We start from the raw sequence: 11141 nt of genomic DNA on the forward strand, positions 1-11141 counted from the left end.
AGGACTCCAGGATCATGACCTGAGCTGAAGGCAGTCGCTTAACCAACTGAGCCACCCAGGCGCCCGGTATTCAGACCTTTTAAATGTTTGCTTCCCAGATTCTCTTTTTTCAAATCAGAAGTCCCTGCCCTCTTAACACTTGGTCTTTGGCACTGTCTGTGTCTGTCCTGGCCCCAGTTCCTTGACTGCTCCAGGTCTGCATGGCATAGACACCACTGTGGTCCCACGGTCATGGTCAGTGGGGGTTTCACTTCACTTCACTGACTAGCCAACGTTCCCGTTCCTGTAGAGCCTCAGAGAGCGAGGCAATGCTGAGACCACGATTTTAAAATCTCCTCTTCCCTGAAGCTCTTTAATTAGGACACTTGTGTTAAAAAGAGAAGACTAACTTAAAAAAATCCTTATGTATCATGTGGAGCAGAGTTGCCTAAAGGACAAGAAAGATACTTTAAAATCCCAGCCTCTATTTTTACTGGTCAGAGGAAGTCTGAGGATGTCCCAGGGGAGAATTGTGAGGCCTGTATGTCCTGTATTCCTAGCCTCTAACCACTGTGTTTGTCTGTCAAGAAGGGAAATCTGCCCCCCGACTTCCTACCTGCGGGCTCTCTTGTGTATCTTTGTCAGTTGTTGATGGACTCATTACATTCAGTCTGAACCATATGAAATTGCCGTTTTTTTGTGGGTCAAACAAGTGGAATATCAGCAGTTTGGTATGGTTTGGCCTATTTTGAACGAAACCCTTTTGATTTCAAATAAGGAGTTAAATTCTTTGTTGTTAAAGGAATTTGTGTTCAATGAGCTGTTGTAGAAGGCTGTATTTTTATTTTTATATTTAGTGGAGAGGGAAGCTTAGGAAGAGAAGGGAACATCTGGTGATTCTGTTTTGGTGGTCTTTTTTTTTTTTTTGCTACCGTACATGTTATGCAAACTACTGAGATTTAAAGTTGCCTTGGGCATTAATTGTGAACGTTTGGTGTCCCTTTATTCCCTCAGGGGGCTATGTGGATATTGATCCTTGTCCAACCTGAGAGCCCTGATGAGGAAAAAGAATATTGAGTTGCCTAAGTTGAGAGGCCTAAGTTGCCTCTCTGGGCAGCAGGGGGCACTCTTGCCCTTCTTATCTAATAAAGGCTACCACACCCTTTCCGAGGCTCCTGGGAAGGCAGCGCGGGGCGGGAGCCTAAGCTTGTGAGTCACCATTCCCATCCTTCCCGCTCTGTGCAAACGGGCATTTTGCAAAGAACAGCATTGTTTGTTGGTAAGCAACAGTTGACCGGTCATCCTGAAAAACCTTGGGGAAACTTTACAACTTTAAAAGTAAAAAACAAAATATATCCTTTATATTATTTTTGCCATTAAGCATGAATCACCTGGGGGAAGAGCAGATACTTTTCAATCTCTTCAGTTATTACACCAGCCCTAAATTATTCAGGTGTTCTTTAAGTTAGTCGTGTTCATGTTTAGCAGTGTGCAAAGGGTCAAAAGCAATCTCAATTGTCAAAAAGGTACAATAGTCTTCCCCCTTTCCCTGGCAGAGATGTTGTCATAGTTGGGCCTGTTTCTGCTCTAATTTTAACTCATTTTCTGCTGGTCTAATGTCTATAGACGAGGTTGGCAGATTTCTTTCTGTAAAGGCCAGATGGTAAATATTTTAAGCTTTGTGGGCCAGAGAAACTCAGTTGTAACTATTCAGATCAGCTTCTGTAGCATAAGCAGCCATAGACAATGTGTAAACAAGTGGTTGTGGCTGTGTCCTAATGAAACTTTATTTTATAATTTGGCCAACCTATAGGCATCTGTAGATATTTAAAAACCAGCTAATATCTTCCATATACCTGTTATTTTATATTCTTTTTTTTTTTTTTAAAGATTTTATTTATTTATTTGAGACAGAGAGAATGAGAGAGAGAGAGCACATGAGAGGGGGGAGGGTCAGAGGGAGAAGCAGACTCCCCGCTGAGCGGGGAGCCCGATGCGGGACTCGATCCAGGGACTCCAGGATCATGACCTGAGCCGAAGGCAGTCGCTTAACCAACTGAGCCACCCAGGCGCCCTATTTTATATTCTTTATAAGTGCAAACTCTTTTCTAATGAACAAGAGAATAATCAGAATTTTTTTTTAAACTTTTAATTTAAATTCCAGTTAACATACACTGTAATATTAGTTTCAGGAACAAGAGAGTAATCAAATCCGAATGTCTGCCATGTGGTTCCACTCCTGTTTAGAATTGATGCCTGGTCCCCCTTACAACATTCCTGACCAGCATCGTTGCCCTCTGCTTGGAAAGCTCAGAGTTTCTGTTTTCCCTGTAAGCAAGGTAGTGCCCCGAAGAGCAGAGAAGGTGATAAAAACCCACAGAAGTTTATAAGGAGATGATACAGCAGTTTAGAAGCCAGCACTGCTGGATCTGTGAACTTCTAATCTGTTCATTTGTCATGCCATTTAATCCATATTTTTAAAAGAAAAAAATGCCACAGTATAGAACAACAGGCACTGACTGGCCTGAAAGATCCCAGGAAAATCTGGTTTAAGGTTTTTTTAGGAGTTGAGCCAAGAGCATTTTTCTTTCTACCTTTTGATCTGTTGAAAGATACATGAGATACTTGGATGCCTTGAGGACACAGATGCCCATATGGAAATAAAGTCTGACAAGCTGTCTTGCAGAGGGAGCCAGCACTCGGAGAAGGGTCATTGTGAGGGCAGAAGCTGGAACTTTTGTGTCTACTGCCTGATCTCAAACCCATCGTTGTACTTTTTCTTTGAATGATTCTGCCTCTCTTGAGTTTGAGTGGGTTTGGGGGAAACTGAGGTAATATAATGGCTGCCTGTGGTTTTAGTCCTTCTTCACCTCCTCTTAAACTCCCCCTTCCCCTCCTGGCTTCTGATAGCTACATACCCCTCTCCCACCCTGCAAAGAAACCTTCATCTGGGGCCTCTGCAGAGGGGAAGCTAGAGGACACCAAAAGCAAGAGAAGCTTTTATATCAAGACGATTTTATGTAAATACATAAATGCCAGAGATTTGCTTCGAGGCACCAACACACAGCTGGGGGGCAGGGAGGAATATCTGAGAGGCCTCCAAGCCTCCCCCTGCTGTGGGACTCACACAAACACGGGAGGGCCTTCTAGTTATCTTTTGGACCCTTTAAGCATAGCAGAGCCACTTAGAAAGTTTTATTTCTGGAGGATTATGGGGGTGGGCCTTATGTGCTCCTGGTGGGTGAGGTAGGGAGGGTTCCATTTCAAGGACTACCAGGAAGAAACTGGCAGATCATATTTGTGTATCAAAGCCTTGAACTCAGCTTCTGACCCTACCCTCCATCATTCCCCCACTTCAGGTGTCCTGTGGGTCCCTCCCACCCAGCCTGCCCAGTGTCTGGACCCCAGATTGGTGTCTGGCTTGCCCAGAGGTGCTTCCTTCTGCCAGTTGCCTGAAGACATTGCAGGCATCTTTCTGGAGGCTGTGGTTTTAACCCTTTGCCTGCTGTAAAGATAGCAGGCCTGTGTTTGTCACTGGGTGGGGGGGGGGCTTATTTCTATCTTCTGCTTCCTGTGATCAGGAAGGGAACATGTTCTGGACATCTGCTATTCAAAGGTGGCCCAGTATGATTTGATACAGAATCTGTTCCTGGTCACTCTGACCTCTGGCTGGCCTAGGAACAGTGTGGCTGGGGTGGAAAAGAGAAGACTTGAGTGCTGTCATCTCCTCTCTTGCCTATTGGCCTCAGGTGCATCCATATTAGAGGTGGGGGCAGAGGAGGAAGACAGATGATAATGCCTTGTCTCCTATAGAGAGGCTTCTTCCAGAACTTTCTAAACACCTAACATTGTAGAGGGAAGACAAGGGGACAGAGTGAGAAATGGAATTACCCATGTCCCCATAACATGGCTCAGCCTGCTGTCCATGTAGGAATGATTAAAGGTGCTACCTCCTTCACCAGAGCTGCCAGCCCATACGTGTGTAACTTCTCCCAACTCTCAGCATTGTAGCGGGTGTAGTTCGTAAACTTGTAGGTGACTATTATCGCTATGTGTATGTTAGACCTTTCTTTGAATAACTGAAAGATAAATAAATTTAGATTTTCCATGGCTTCCCCAAACACTTGAATTAATGAGTTTTCTTGGAATGCCCTTTTTTGGTCTGCCAGCTGATTATTATTTTCAGAGGACACTAATGACAACCCAGGCGTGATGTCTACAAAGCCCTACATTAAGGCAGCTTGTGTCGAAAACCTGCCATTCAGGTAATGACTGCCGCCCTCTGGAAAAACAAGCTGGGCCTCACGAGGGGAAGGCCACGTGGTAATGCCTTGATACTTGAGAAGGGTGTGAGGCCCAGTCATAGGAGTTGACTTGGAAATGGGCGGAAAGGTCATGGATGACTTTACAAAGTTTTTGTTGAGTGTGGGAGAAAATTTCAAGAGGGTAAAAAGAACTTTACTGGAGAGACATGCTTTCTTTTTGTCTCTCAGCTCAAATCAATTTCCTTATCATAACACCAGCAAAGGTGTAATTATTATGACTACTTACTATGATTATGGGTGACAGGAATTACAGTTGGGCAGAGGGATGGTTTTGTGTATTTTAATTTCCTTCTCAGAAGTTCTGACTTCATGAACTTCCTTATTTTGTCTTCCTAATAGTGACTGGCTTCCTAGCAGACATGTGTTAGAAGCTTAATAAATGTGTCCTGATTGGTTCTTAATTCCAACTCATATGTGGATTTCTTGAAAAAAAAAGAGTGATAAAATTAATAACAATAATGAAAGTCACCAGGTCCAGCTGGTTTTGTGGAACAGGACATAATTTCACAGAGTTATTGTTTGGGAACTTCAGCCATTGGTTGGTTCACTGAATAACAAAATGATCCTTGAAGAGAATTTAGGAAGAATTTTATAGGTGAACACTCCTATGTAAATAGTGGCATACTTTTTAGTGCTGTGTAAGAAGCATGATAGACAACTTCTGACAGGTGTTTTTCACCCTCTCCAGTGAGTCTGGTTAGTAGTGAACTTTTCATATCATGTACTCATGCAACGAGGCCAGGAGTAATCAATCTTCTTGGTTTCCTGACTTCATTCTGTTTTCCACTCTTGACCAGAACGAAGAAACCCCTTCTTCAAGGCTTTCCTTAATCGGTGAGTACTCTTGCAAGCCTCACTTGCCTTGAGCAAGACAGTGCTAATCGGATTCTAATGATGCCACCTTTCCTACTATATTTTTCATCCAGTTCAATCTATAGTTACTGGCTTGTGGATAAGACATTCAGTCTAGGGGATTTATCAATGGCTAATGGATTGAACTCATCTTGCTACTTAAAGTGTGGTCCCTGGATCATCTGGGAGCTTGTTAGTAATACAGAATCTTGGACCTCCAACCCAGACCTACCAGAAACCCAGAATCTGCAATTTTAATAAGATCATCAGATTTTATATGTACATGTATATGTATATGTATATATACACATACACATACACATACACATACACACACACACACATTAAGATTTCAGAAGCACTGATATACATTTTAGTCTTGGGATTAGATGGTGACCCCAAACTACTGCTTCCCAGAATGTTGGAAATGATAAATGGAAATCTTCACAATATGTTTTTATGATGACACTCTGGATAAAATATTTCCAATTGATGACTCTTGAGCATATTTTGTGTAACTACGGCTCATCCATCATTACCATCTTCTCTTTGTCCTTCTTTTTCTTTCTTATTCTCTAAGTGTTTGGGAGAGATAACTTTGATAGAAGTGAGTGTAAGGTCTAACTGGACAGACTAAGGGGCGAGTTTTGGAACTTGCTAAGCCCTTCCCTGGTGTTGACCTCTGTGCACAGAGGATTGAATGCTTTGAGGTTTGGGTAATGGGAAGGTAGCTTTTAGTCATAAAAGCCTGTCCCTCTAGTCCTGAGTGTGTATTTCTGACTCCTTTGTATTATTCTAGTACAGTGTACATTCAGATTTCACACTACATTCTGGACTCTCACCTTAGATAAAGACCATCAGCAACAGTTCATCAAAACATGTTGCCTGTGTTAAGGTTTTATATAACTTTTTAGCAACCATTTTTTTGACTGCAAGATACAATAAGAAGAGCAAGTACATTGGGTACAAATTCTGGTTCCATATTTCTAGCTATATGACCACAGGTCACTTAATTCATTTAGCCCCAATTTCCTCAGCCTGAAATAAGGATAATAATACCTTGCAGGGTTGTGACAGGTGTTAAATGAGATTGTGAATGTAAAGGTCAGTCAAGAATAGTTGTTATTGTTAAAGTTTCTTCTAGTATATGTGTGTAAATAATGTTACATGCATGAGTTTACATTGTGTATGCGTACTTAAAAATTAGCATAAATTGACACATAGTTTTGATTCAGTGACTTATAATATTTTTAGATGGTTTCTAATTTAAATTTTAAAGAGAAGTTTTGGTGCATAGGAAAGTCCATATACTGGTATAACAAACACACACACAAACACATATACTCAGAGTTCTTCAGTAAAACTCCTAAGTCTCTTTAGGTCAGATCATGAAGTATGTCAGAGACACTGTCATCTTTTCCTTTTTGCATGACCTCACTGCAAATATATTTTAGAAACCCTCTAATCCTCTTAAGAAAGAAGGTGACATGTAGATGTTGTGATAGAATAAATGAGATGGGGAATGACTCACCCACATGGGAATGATCTCAGTCATGTAGTAAGGTGGAGAAACCAACATTGTTACGATACACAAATAACCAACAAAACACTTCAGAGGGTATAAACAAACACCAAAAATCTTGAAAGCATTTATTAATATAAGAGTATAGCATAGTGAAGAGACATGCCTAGAACAAATGGACAATATTTAAGGGTCTTAATGACTTAAAAACTTAAACATTATAACTAAGAGCTACCTGATAATCATGATCATCTTAATCTGTAAGAGGCTTTATAGTTTCTAGGTGAAGGAGAACATTGTTTGCCTACATTGAAAACAGATCACCTTTCCGCGAAGCTCTTGATCTGCATGATACTTACTGTTAGCATATTCATAGAGAAGTTGTTAATGTCCCTGGAATGAGGAACTTAAAGACAGAGTCAGAAGGAATCAAAACTCAAAGATAAGGAGAATTTATGTGGGCATCCCGGCATGCTCAAGTGAAGAGCAGGGATGTCCCTTCTTCTGGGTTGGAGTTACACTGCTTGGTCCCCATTTGTGAAGAGGAGAGCTGTAAACATACACACATGGGCAATGGCTTTACCCTCTGCTGTCTCTGAAGAGCGAAGATCTTGACTTTTCTCTTGGATCCTTGGTGTTTCATCTATGGTTATTGGACCAGGACTTCCATAGAGATCCATTTCACTGTTAAAATGACTAAAATCCTGGTTGAAAGGTTTGGACTAGACTTAAATCAGCTATTGTCATATAGCAATAATAGAGCAAATAATAGACTCTTATTTAAATACTCTGTTTTGTTATCCATGGTCACATGAAAAACTACTCCCAAACAACCATTTTATTCATAATTTCATGGGTCAGAATTTCAGATTTAGAATATTGGGTCTGGCTTCCCTCTGCTCCATGATGTCTGGGGCCTTAGCCTGTTTGGCTTGAATGGCTGGGAACCAGCTGCAATGGGCTGGAGCAGAGTCATATGTCTGGAACTTCAGTTATGGCTGTTGGCTGGGTTCCTCGGTTTTCCATGGGGCCTCTCTGTGAGGCTAGCCTAGACTTCCTCCCAGCGTGGTGGTCTCAGGGTAAATGAGCTTCTCATATGGCACCTGGCTTCCTAGAGGGAAATTCTAAGAAGATATAAGCCCCAATGTGTAAGCATTTATTAAACCTCTGCTTGTGTCTTGCTTGCTGATGTTCCATTGGCCAAATCAAGTCACAGAGTCAAGCTCAGCATCTGTGTGGGAAAGACTACAGAAAGGCCTGAGACCTGGTGGTGTGGGTTCACTGGGGCCACCAGTATCTACTACATGGCCAGAAAATGATGCTATTATTTAGTATCCATTTTCTATTGTGAAAGGCTACATGGGTGTATATGTAACTATGGTACAGCGTTGCTTAATGTCCATAAAATGTATTTTTAGAATTATGTTATTTTTTATCCCAAAGAAATGGTATGCTATATCCTTTGACACAAGGTAAACTTTAAAAAATCTCCATGCTACATAAAGCTGTAATTAAATAATTTATATGTAAGACCATCTGTACAGAAAAGAAAAAAATTCCAACCTTACCTAGTGCCTATTGCAGGCTTACTTTTCTGTGGCAATTATTGGCATTTTTACAAATTGGTTCTAGCTTAAAAGCTCATACCTTAATTATTTTGGTTTTTCAATCATTCATACATTTAGGATTATTATTTTTAATTTGCTATGAGTTTTAAAAATTATATGGTGCTTTTTTCAATTCTGATGTTTCCGTATGTCAGGGATGCTACATATAGGTAAGAATGAGATCTGAGTCCCAGGAGAGCTGGGCTAACCTTTCTAGACTTTAGCTTCCTCATCTCTTTAACAAGAGGGTTCAATCAATTGATTGCGTTTTCTTCTAATGCTACTATTTTTTTGTTCGGACTCTGTGTGATGCCTGATTAACTATTAGAGAAATGTAAAATATGCTTTGGGAAATACTAAAACAATCTGATATTACCTTAAGAAAGGATTTACTTAGGTGTTCCTGAAATTAAATTTTTTAGTCACTTGGCTTAGGGATGTTTTCCCCATGAATCTCTTACCTGCATATGTTACTATTTTGCTTTGCTATATAAAAAAAATGTAAGAGGTAAAGGAAATGAAGAAGCTAAAGTAACACGGCAAATTTTCATTATAGAAACGCATTATAGGAGCATAACACTCTGGGGAAATATTTGATTAAGCAACGGAAAGGGATTTTACTAAGATTATGTGGAAGTAAGTTTGCCGAGTTTTGTGAAATACATTTTAGTATTTGTCTTACCTTTAAGTTTTTATTCAGCTATCCTTCCTGGAAGGACCTTCCAATCTGGTAAAATGAAACTCTATCTTCACAAGCATTTGGAAGCTTTTATTTTTCTATTAGCTGTCATTCATTCTTATGAGAGTATTCAACAATTAGTAATATGGGAAACGTACAAACAAATACAGAAGTACTCACCTGAAGCTACAGAAGCAGTAGGTTCTCAACCTTGTCTATATGTTGTAATTACTTGGGGATCTTTCGAATGTAGTGATGCCTGGGTCCCAACCTTCTAAAACCATGATTTAATTGATCTATAATGGCCTGGCCATTAGAATTTTTAAATCTCCCCAGAAGATCCTGAAATGCAGCCGAGTTTGAGAACCTCTACCCTAGAGAAACTTTCTTGGATCTCTTGCTCTTACCATTTTTTCCCTACAGTCCTTGCACTCTTCTCAACTTTACGACCAACATACAATTGCTACATTGCTCCATAATGAATTTTTATAAGTTTAGTTCCCAATTTCACACATGGTTAACAGGGTAGGTGTATAAGAGTATTATTGGAAAAATAAACCTTTAGTAAAGGCATGTATTCCATTGGATGGACACGTATTAGATGGATCTATCCACTCAACCATGTTATGGTACTGTTGGAAAATATGTTGCCATAAATATTAAATTCCAAAGTAATAATATTTTGTATCTCTCTGGGTTAGCCAACTATCTGTTTAGTTGGGTCTTGGGTAATGCAATAGGTGCTATTTGCTCAAAATGTTTCTGGAATGAAAACAATGTAACTTACTGCCAACTCCTTTATGTGGTTTGGGTGTGTGTTGGTCAAAACCAAACACAAATGAAAACTTCTGTGGTTAGTAACTCACCTAAACATGCAGGCACTAATCAATTTGTAATGGGTATTTTGAAATATTTTTGGGATGATTTAGATGCAGGGGAGAAGTTATTCTATGTTGCCCTGCATATAATTGTCTTTTTTTTATTTTAAGATTACTTATTTATTTGAGAGAGAGAGAGAGTGAGTGGGGGGAGGTGTAGAGGGAGAAGAAAAGGGAGAGAATCTCCAGCAGACTCCATGCTGAGCATGGAGCCTGACATGGGGCTCGATCCCACGACCCTGAGATCATAACCTGAGCTGAAACCAAGAGTCAGATGCTCAACCAGCTGAGCTACTCAGGTGCCCCACCAATGTCTCTTTATTCAGGCAAAGGGTTTAATTTTTCTGCTTGTCTCTACTTAGTGAAATAGAGATGGTATGGCCTAAAAAATTCATATATTGAAATCCTAACCCCCACAGGTGATGGCTTTAGTAGGTGAGGCATTTGGAAGGTGCTTAGGTCATAAGGGTAGAGCCCTCATGAATGGGTTTTCTTACAAAAAGAGACCCCAAGATCTCCCTGGCCTTTTTTCCCATTTGAGGACACAAGCTGTGAACCAGGACACAACCATGCTGGTGCCTTGATTTTGAACTTCCCAGCCATCAGGACTGTGAGAAATAAATTTCTGTTGCTTAGAAGCCACCCAGTCTGTGGTATAGTTATAGCTACTTAAATGGACTAAGGCGAGAGCAATTAATTATTAATAGAGTGACCAACCACCCCAGTTTGCCTGGGACTGAGGGGTTTCCTGGGCAAACTGGGATGAATTGATCACCTTAATCGATACAGGGAAAATTAACAACACTTTAAGGATATTTTAGCCCCTTGACTGAAAAATTATTCATTATGTTATAATTTCCTGTTACCAAATCATATATAAATTATGATGGTAAATGGAAGATTAGTGATTATTTTCTGGGCATAGTATTATAACTTTCCCTTCAGCTTATCATATTTTTTTGGATATACTTCAAAATATTTTGCTAGCAATGCTCAAACTTCACCTTGAGAAAATAGGTATATTTAATCCATAATTTCTAGATTTTAAGAAAGAGATAATAGTGTCTAAAATTGCAGAGTGAATTGGTGCTAAAATGGAAAAAAAGTAATTTTTAGGTCTGCCTCGAGACTCTAGTACCCTATTAATGTAAGGAAGTTCTTGTAGTAAAATGAAATAGAAAAAGAGAAATTATGAAGTCTAGTATGAATCCACTCTTGTCCCCCAAAACATCAAATGTCTCCACAGACAAATACTGCACAAAGAAAACTCACTGAAGCTGTTAGTGTATTGGTTATTTT

The sequence above is a fragment of the Callorhinus ursinus genome, unplaced genomic scaffold (assembly GCF_003265705.2).
Source record: "Callorhinus ursinus isolate GAN/ISIS: 27379988/994484 unplaced genomic scaffold, GSC_fseal_2.0 scaffold52, whole genome shotgun sequence".
NCBI lineage: Eukaryota > Metazoa > Chordata > Mammalia > Carnivora > Otariidae > Callorhinus > Callorhinus ursinus.